Genomic DNA, 9,870 nt, shown 5'->3' on the forward strand with positions numbered 1-9,870 from the left:
TAGATACCTAGGAGTGGGATTGCTGGGTTGTAGAGAAGCTCTGTGTTAAGCAGTTTGAGGAACCTCCAAACAGTAACCGCTGTAACATTTAGCTGCGTATCCTTGTAGATTTATAACCACTCATTCAACTGAGTGCCTTACCCCTGCCAGGCATAGTTGTAGGTGCTAGAACCACAATAATGAACAGAAGAGAAAAATACCTGCTTAAATTCGTTTCCATTCTAATGGGGAAGACAGACACTAAATAAATAACTGTATTATGTATTAGGGGTTGACAAGTACTGAGAAGTACAGTAGGGTAAAGAAATAAATTGCAAAGAGGTGCGAACAATGGTGGATACTGGTGTTATTTTAGAAAGGGTGGTTAGATTTGGGCAAAGTAACATTGAGCAGAGATCTGAATAAAGCAATAGTGAGTTAAATAGCTACTTGGGAGAAGACTACGCCTAACAGAGGGAACTGGACATGCAAAAGCCCTGAGGTAGGAACATGCTTGATATATTACAGGAATATCCTAGTATCTAGGATCCTATTGTGGGCTGGAGTGGAAGGTGGAAAGGAAAAGCCAAAGGTAAGTCTGAGGTTGATCTGTGTAAGATCATGTAGATTTTACTCAGAATGAGATGGGAAGCCCTGGGTGAGTCTAAGCAGATACTTTTTAAATGGCTCAATTGCTATGAGAAAATGTAACAGGGTGGACCCAGGAAAAGGGGAGGTTCCAGGTTCCTGCCCCATTCAGGATAGTGGAGCTGAGCAGAGAAGACTCTGGAGAGGAGACTGAAGAGGAAGGAAGCAGGATGAGCCAGAAGGTGACCTGAGGCAGGCTCATGGGACAGAGAGACACGTGAAGAAGCGGTAGACTTTTACCTACAAGGGGATGAGTAACTTTGGGCATTTGATTTATAAGCTATATTCTTTGGTTTTTCTGTATTGCACACTAATTGTATTAAAGTTTCTTTCCATTAAAGGTCTTATGTCTTGTCTTGATGTGGCAGATGGCAGAAACTATTTAGAGCAGGCAGGTTTGGGGTTCAGTGGTGCTCCTCTCCCTGCTCTGTAACAAAAAGACCATTAAAAGGAATATGTATATATATATGTATACACTGCTCAAGCATCAGTAGGATACTATGTGCATTGCTTTACGGTTCCAACGTGAACCGATAAAAAACAAAATATGTCCAAGTTATCTCTTAGCTGAAAATCCTTTGTAGCTCACCCTCTCCCCCTCCTTTCCTAGAGCACTCTGCAGTCTGGCTTCTGCCTACCTCACATCCAAAGCATAGAACTTCTTTTCCTGGAATGTGATTCAGGGCTTTCAAATTTGCTTGCTCTCTTGGTCCTTCTGTTCCTGTCCATTTTTTCATTAATTTGACAAATATTTATTTGTACAGGGCACTGTACAAAACAGACATATGCTGTAGCCCTTCTGGGTTTCAATTCTAGTGGGAAAAGTCTAGACAGGAGAAGATGGGAAGTTGAAACAAACAAATAAACAAACAAACAAAAAGGACTATTGTCAGAAGGCAGTATGACCATGGAGAAAAAGCAAGGAATGAGGGATGGAATGTGGGGGGTGTTTACAGCTTTAGATAGGATGACCAAGAGGAAGCTTCTCTGAAACAGTGGAAGCTGTGCAAAGACTTGGAGGAGGTGAGGGAGTGAGTCAGGCAGCTATTCACGGGAGAGCATTCCAAGCAGAAAGCAAAGGCCCTAAGGCAAGAGCCTGCCTGAAGTATTCCAGGAATAGTAAAGAGGCCAGTGTGTCAGAGTAATGTGTGGGGGCAAGTGAGCTCTGGAGGCCCTTATAAGGACCTTACCTTTTCTCTGAGTGAGACAGAAACCACTGGAAAGTTTTGGGTCAAGTAGGAGTAACATTTTGACTTTGAATAGCTAGCTATACTCTAGCTCCTGAACTGAAACTATGTAGAGGGATGAACAGAGGCTGGGAGAACAGTGAGGTGGCTCCAGTGAAATTCAAGTTAAGCAATGATGATGGCGTGCCTCAGGACAGTTAATAGTAGAGATAGTTAAAAAGTTGTTGTGCTTTCCTGAGGGGAGAAATGAAATGTTGTATAAAAATGAGCAACAATGTAAGAAAAAAATTTTTTTTAATAAAAATAAAGATAGGAAGAAAAAAAAGAAAGTTGATATATTCTGAATATATTTGATGCTGGGGGCACAGGAGTCCCTGAAGACTCAGATATGAAATGTGTGAGAAAAAGAATAGTCAAAGGTGGCTCCAAAGCCTTTGGTCTAATCAACCTCAAGAGTGGAGTGGCCATTTAAAAAAGAAAACTGTGGGATCAGTAGTCTGGATTGAGGAATCAGGAAATCCAGATTGGGGCATATACATATGAAATGTGAAAGGACCAGATAGATATTGCTGCTGGATAACCAAATGGATGTATCATGCAGGGACCTGGATGTGGGAGTTCAGAATTCAGGGCAAGGGTTCAAGTTGAGATAGAAATCTGGAGTTGTCAGCATTTTAAAGCCAAAAGACTGGGTGAGATCACCAAAGGATTGATGGCAGATACAAAGAGAGATCCAGCCTGGTGCCCCGGGACACTGTAATAGTGAGTCTTAAATTTATTGATCTCAGGGCCTCTCAGGGTTAAGTCTCAGCAGTATGAAGCCACTATAGTGCAGGTCCTTGGCCAGGGAGCTGACCCACATGGTGCAGCAGACTTGTCCTGTCTTCCACACTGCTCCCCTCAGCAGTGTATTTCAGTAGATCTGCCTGTTCTGCTCCCCACTCTGTCTCTGGTGAATCTTCTCACAGTGCCTGCTCCCTCACCCCCAGCTCTTGTATGCATAAGTAAATAAATCTTTAAAAAAATTTATTGATCTTAGGATTCTTTTACATGTTTAATAATATTTGAACATCTCAAAGAGCTTTTAAACATTTTAAAGAGCTTTTAAACTTATCAATGTTTACTATACTATTACATGTTATCATAACACTTTAAAGTAAAAAATGTTTTCTAAAATGAAAGAAGATTCAGGGACAAGTGTCATTTATTTGGCATTTTTGCAAGGCTGTATTGATACAATATCTTAATAAAAACGGCTTACTAAAAGTTAGATTCTCATATCTGCTTCTGTGTTCCATGTAATACCATATCATACATCATATAGTCTGTGGAACACCAGAAGAGAATGGAAGTAGAAAAGGCAAATATTACTTTAGTATTATTCTGAAAATAATTTCCTGAAAAGATCTCAGGAGTCTTAGGACTGTACTTTGAGAATTACCATGTAGAGGTTGGGAAGATTTAGAAGGACTCATTAAAAAGAGACTAGGAAAAAAAAAAAAAGTATGGGAACAAGCAGAGGATATGGGAATAATTCATGTAATACAAGAATGGAGAAAGATGAGTAACATATGGGATTGACAATGCAGCTGAATAAAGGAAAGGCACCTCCTTCTGTGAAATCTGAATAAAATTCATATGAAGAGAAAAAAAAAAAGAGACTAGGTAGTTACAATCAGGGAGGTTAGAGAAGAACCTGGTACAGTGGAGGGCATCAGGGATCTTGATGAAAGCAGGTCTGGTGGAGAGTGTTGACATGGTGATCACTGCCTCACTGGCTTAATTACTTGTATTGCTCCCGTATGTTCACACTTGACTTTTTTTTACATTCTGAAAGGACAGATTTATTAGGAAAAGGAGAAAGAAAAAGAGAAGCACCTGATAGCTACAGGTGGGCAGGAGAGGTGCTGCTACTGCTTTGCAAAGGGAAACAATTTGTAAAAAGAAACACCTGAATAATCAATCATAGGCAGGCAGGAGGGCTGCCTATAGTTTCTGGGATATAGTGAATGATCAAAGCTTCCCCAATAAGCTTTTCAGGACTTCTCAGAGTTAAGGAACTCCTCTCAGCTTATAGGGCTCACTGAAAATATCATTCATCTTATATGACCCTTCTTTTCCCAAAACCTTGAACTTTCTTCTGTGTCTGGTTGGGCTGATGTACACACAAAACACAGTAGCACATAAGAACAGAAATTTATTTCTAAATGTTCCAGAGGTTGAAAAGTTCTGGACCAAGGCACCAGCATGGTTGTAACCTGGTGAGAACTCTTTTCCTGGTTCACGGCTTTTTTGCCCCCCTGTCCTTACAATTGAAGAAGGGGAAGGGTGTTCATGACTAAATAATCTCCCAAAGGCTTCATTTCCAGTCATCATCTTGGGCATTAGGTTTTCAACATATGAATGGGGGCAGGGGTAGTGGTTAAACATTCAATCTGTAGTAGGGCTCCATGCTTAGAAAGGCCCTGTGCTTGGTTTTATGTTCCCTGTTGTCTTCAAATTGTTAATTTCTGAATAAGGGATTTCACAAACTAAGCAGCTGTTTGTGAGTGCTGGATATGTAGTTAATACACTTAATTCTTTAGCTCTGATTCTTACTAACTCAAATAAATATTTATTGGTTGTTATGTTCTGAGGCAGCCAGGTGAAGTGAGGGGAAGTCATGGCCACTCCAGGCAGGCAGGACTATAGAAGCAAAAACCTGAAGCCAGAAACATAATGATGTAGTGGGAAAATGACCTTATTAAAGTTTCTTTCTCTTAATGTTGTTCTTTCCTTTCATGGTTCTCTTCCTTTTGTGTCATTTCTTTAACACAAATCCACATAACTTTGATTCCCAGTGGGCATATTCACCTACAGATATCCAGTAGGCACTCTACGGAATGAGCATTGTGCCAAGTGCTGTAGGGGGTGGAGTGTCAGTCTTCCAGAAGTTTACATTTCCCAGGGGAAGATGAGTAGTAAATGATAAATACTCCCAGCACTGAGCTCAGCACCAAGGTGGCAGGGGCTATTGCTGTCTTGCATTATTTTGGATCTCCAGGCCAAGACTGAAATCAGTCTTGCTCTTAATCCCCTCATGTGGGTAACTGTTGGTTCCGTTACCAGGCTGGCACTATGTCATACTTTGTTTCCTAGTTTTTTATTCTTTGGAAGATAAGGGCGATGGGATGGGAATAAAATTCCCAAATGGTCAGAGGGATGGGGATGGAAGCCCAATCCTTCAAAAGTGTGTTTGTCAGGAGGGGGCACAGCAGTAACTTGCCTCAGTTTCCCCAGCAAGCCAAGGGGCTGGCTAGTTGATTTCTAGGAGCGCTTCCACTTCACACAAGAGCTCCAGAAAGTCTAATTCTACTTCTACTGTGCCTCCCACCCTGAGCCATGTTTCTCCAGTACAACCAGCGGTTCGACCTAGAGTATCCTCTCACTCGGGGAGGTGGAGCCTAGAGTATCCTCTCACCCTGGGGGTGGAGCCTGAGCGGGCCGCGCCCCGAGACTCACCTGTGTACGGAACGGTGACTCACCTGCCCTCCCCCGCTCGCGGGCTGTTCCAGGGAGTTACCCCTCCTCCTTCCTCTCGGAGTCACTCCGCACTTAAGCGCCTAGGATTAAGTAACTCTGTGGGGGTGACCAGAGTAGAGGAAGGGGTCCTGGTGGGAATCCTAGCCCGGAGTTGTCAGACTCTCAGCCCTTCGGGGTTCTCCGGCAAAACGAGAGCCGGGGAAAGCGGGGAGAAAGTGGTGGCGGGAGGCTCCGGGAAGAGCGCGCCGGAGGGAGGTGCTGGGAATGGCGGGCGGGGCCCGGCCCGGGGCCGCGGGGCGGGGGCCGCGGGCTGAGGGCGGGCCGGGGGCGGGGGCGCCGGGCGGCCCATTTCCTCCTAGGAGCCGGACGGGAGGGAGACAAAGCGGCGGCCGTCGGCTTCGGGCCTCGGGAATTCTCTTGCCCTCGCCCCGCTCGCCACAGGTAACTTCTCGCGGGCGCCGGCTCCTCAGCCTGGCCGAGGGGCTCTGGCGGCGGGGTTGCCCCTGACTGGGCTCGGCGGGCGGACGCGGTGGCCTCCGTGACCCCACCCGAAACAGGGCTCCGAGCGGGCGCGGGTGTGGCGTCGGGCCGGCTTCCTCTGAGGGGCCCCGGGCCTCGGCCCTGACCGCCCGGGCGGGCAGGACCTGCGCTTCTGGCACTCGGGAAGTTGGGGAGCCTCGCGGCTGGAGCGAGCGAGGCGCAGACCCCGCCCGGCCGCGGCGCCTGCTCTCGGGAAAGTTTCTCCCTGTTGCTAAACTTTGTTCCGCTGAACTCGGTGCTTGTTCCCGGCCCGCGGCGGCCTTCCTGGCAGGGGAGAGGCTGCGCGTCGTTCCCGTGGCGGGAGGCTTCGGGGCTGGAGTTCTTCAGTGAAGTGACTGTGGTTTGAGGTTCCTGCGGTCGCACCCGCTCCCGGCCGCCCAAACTCCGGGGCTGGCGGGCTGCGCGGCCGGCGCCGCCGCCCTCCCGAGCCCGGGCGAATGTGAAAGCGGCGCGGCTCCCTCTCTGCCCTGGTCTGGTCGGGAAGGTGCGCCACGCCCGGGTGGACTTGTGGCGTGGACCGTCTTAACCTTTGTTGTGAAATTACTCAGACGTCTTGTGCTGGAGAATTGGGCGCACCTGACGCTGATGAGCTCTAATTTTTCGGGGTGGCGTTAGAGGCTTTCCGTGCAGGTGGTTGACTCTTAAAGTGTACGGGTGGGGCGTGAAGCACTTGTTGGGAGGAAAAAATGTTGACTGAATGCCTGACGTTGGCTTGGCGGCTATGGCGTCCCAGTAATGCGGCGGCAGTTGGCTCAAATCCAGGAACGAGACACCCACTTAACTCCTGCACCTTTGTTACTTTTTGTTTGGACGGACTTTAGACTAGTTTTGAAAGGAGTACACTCTATCTCTAACTAAAATTACTTTATGTTGAAGGAAGTGATGTAATCACTTTGTTGCGAGAGGGTGGGCTTTTCATAGAGAGGGTATTTTGTCCAGCAAAAAATTTTTAAAGATCACGGTGATCAGCTTTAAGAAAATACGAAGGTGTAGGATGTTACTTTGAGTAGAGGAATAATGGAGAAATCTTATCGTCTGCTCAGCTAGCCACCCTTTTTGACTTACATTAAGAAATTTTTAAATTTTAAATTCACTTTCTTAAGGGAGCACAAATGATTAAGATATATATCTGCCTCAAGAGCTCAGCGAGTTATAGGGACATCGCACACCTCAGTATGAGGTAGACCGTGATAGGTGTTTTAATATTGATGAGAAACTTTGTGGGGGTTAAATATTAGATAATAATAACCATAAAAGACACTTGTGGAGCTTGGAGAGGGACCTGATCAGTTTCTGTAGGGTGTGGCATTTGAAGGAAGTTCAAAACCTAACTGGAGTTAGGTTTTGTCAAGGGAGAAGGAATTAAAAAGAGTCTTACTCTCTCCTGATTTTCCTTTTGGCTCCTACTTAGTGTTTTCCCCCTTAATTAACTCATCCAAGATTTTATACAACTTCTCTGAGTTCTCCATACCATTCATGTGACATTACCCTCAATTCCATCAGTAGCATCTCATTTATACAGTGACTTAACCTCAAATTGAAGAGCTGAAGTTCAGGCTTTGCTTTATTTACCTGCATTTTATTTTGCAGATGTTTCATTGGTGACCAATGGTTACCCATGCACTACGGAGCTGGGGTGTCCATTGGCTCCTTAACTTAATATGCCCCACGTGGGAGGCTTTTCTCCTAGAGGGATTTATAAACTGTAACTAGCAGGGTCCTGGAATTTCTTTTGAGAAAGTAACAATTTTGTGAGCCATTAAAGGACCTCATAGTTGGGGGTGGTGCTTGGTGTGCTAATGAAGATTGTGGTAGACGGAACAGACACAAGTGTCTACTGCTAGTGCTTGGAAGACTTGTATTAGAGTACAGCTGGAATTAGATGAGCTATGAAAATGAAGGGACCTGTATTTTGGGGGAGATTAGACCATACCTTCCGAGCCCCTCCCACCTCTCTTCATTTTTATCCCTCATTTTTCATGATGAGCTGTTATATATCCCAAGACTTTCTGATAGCAAACCTCACTGGATGCTGTTTTGTAATTGATTGTACGTTCTACTACATCCTGTGTTTTGTTATGTTCCTGTCTGCCTTTTCTGTTAGTGAGCCTCTGATAGGGCCTCCCTAGTGGCGTCAAGGGCTAAAAGTCCAGCACTACGAAGTTTATTGGCAGTCACTGCAGCACAAGTTCCATCTCCAGCCAGGGAGGTGATCTGGCACTCCAGACTTCTCCTGTCTTGCCCGCTGCTTCGCCCCCCACTTTTTTTTTTTTTAAGATTTATTTATGCACACAAGTACTGGGTTACAGGCCAGAGGTACAGGGGGTGAGAGGACTCACCAGAGACTGTGGGGAGCAGAACAGGCAGATCTACTAAAATATACTGCGAGGGGAGCAGCGGACCAGACAGTAGAGGTCTGGCGTGCCATGTGGAATCTAACTCTTGCTGCAATGGCTGTGGCTAGTGCCGTCTTTTAATCTGTTGTGCCACCAAGGAGGGCCCCGTAAATAAATCTTAAAAAAAAACAACAAAAAAAAACGAGCTCCTGAACTTGAAGGCAGGGATAGTCTTATTCTTTGACATACTTGGTTTGGAGTGTAAATGTTGAGTAAAGGAGGAAATAGAGTCTCACTTGTGGGTGAAACTATGACAGGCATTAGATTTTGGAGAGCTTTGAATACTAGCTGTTTTGGACAATTTAGAATCCTATGCATTCCACTTTTTTTTTTAAGATTTATTTATTCATACAGAACAGGGGTGTAGGGGCAGTGAGAGGATTCACCAGAGACAGAGAGGGGAGCAGAACAGACAGATGGACTGAAATATACTGCTTGGAAGACAGGAGAGGTCTGCTGTGCCATGTGGGTCACCTCCCTGGTCAGGAATTGAACTTGTGCTGCAGTGGTTGTCAATAGCTTCATAGTGCTGAGACTTATCCCCTTGTGCCACCAGGAAGCCCTGGTCTGACTTTTAGATTGGTATTCAAAGCTTATTTCTTACCCTAACAATTTTTTCAGGCCTATTCCCCCCTCCTCCCCTGTAATAAATAGTTCCCTATATTTCATTGCATTGATTATATATTCGTATTACCCTTTTCTGGAGAGGTATGTGTATATATAATATACACATCATAAAATATACCACTGGAACTTTTTCTGTATATTTCAGTGGTGTTAAGTTCATTCACATTGTTGCACAACCACAGCTACCCAGAACTTTTTTCATTTTCCAAACTCAAACTGCATATACATTAATCAGTGGGTTAAAAAACTCCCCTGTCCTACTGTATATTCTTTATCTTTGAATTTGAGTGCTGTAGATAAGTAGAATTCTATTAGAGTATTTTCATGATGGGCTTATTTTATTGGGCATAATTTCTTCAAGTTTCACTCTTATTTGTACATTTGATAGGATTTCTTTCCTATTATTGTATTATTGAGGTAATAATGGTTCACAACATTGTATATAATTTGGAGGTACAGGTTCACACCTCTTCTGATGTCTGCCATACCATGTATACCACCAAGATTTTCCTTACTTTTTAAATGAGGGAAATATTCTTTACTAACTCGTGGTTGGCAGGTTGCTTTCAGTTTTTGACTATTCTGATGCTGCTATAAATTTGGTGTGCAAATATGTGTTTATTTAAATCTCAAATTATTTTAGCTTTGTATATTTGTACACATATATGTATGTGTATGTATGTATGATTTCACATCCCTAAAAGTAGAATTGCTGGATCATATGGTAGTTCTATACTTACTCAAAATTTTAACTCTTCAACTGTTTTCCACACTATCTCTATCATTTTATGCTCTTACCAGCAATGTGTTGGAACCTGCAAGAGTTCCATGTTCTCTACATTCTCACTAGTACTTGTTACTATTATTTTAGCAATAATCATACTAACTGATGTGAGGTGGTATTGCATTGTGGTTTTTTTTTTTTTTAATTTAAAGATTTATTTATTCATACAGAACTGGGGTACAGGCCA

At 44.3% G+C, this 9,870-nt stretch overlaps 1 protein-coding gene across 2 annotated transcripts in view; it reads left to right on the forward strand.

The window, feature by feature from the left end:
* Window positions 1–9,870, forward strand: part of CTNNA1 (catenin (cadherin-associated protein), alpha 1, 102kDa) — a 305,980-nt gene that overhangs the window by 132,461 nt on the left and 163,649 nt on the right. Inside the window, exon 1 of one of the 2 annotated variants that reach the window (XM_012727837.1) lies at window positions 5,684–5,777. The exons of the other annotated variant lie outside the window; for it this stretch is intronic. The gene's annotated coding sequence lies outside the window, so the exon portion shown is untranslated. Of the gene's footprint in view, window positions 1–5,683; window positions 5,778–9,870 lie in introns of those variants that run through there. 2 annotated transcript variants of the gene reach the window in all.

The sequence above is a fragment of the Condylura cristata genome, unplaced genomic scaffold (assembly GCF_000260355.1).
Source record: "Condylura cristata isolate star-nosed mole 26May11 unplaced genomic scaffold, ConCri1.0 scaffold00021, whole genome shotgun sequence".
In the NCBI taxonomy this organism is placed as follows: Eukaryota; Metazoa; Chordata; class Mammalia; order Eulipotyphla; family Talpidae; genus Condylura; species Condylura cristata.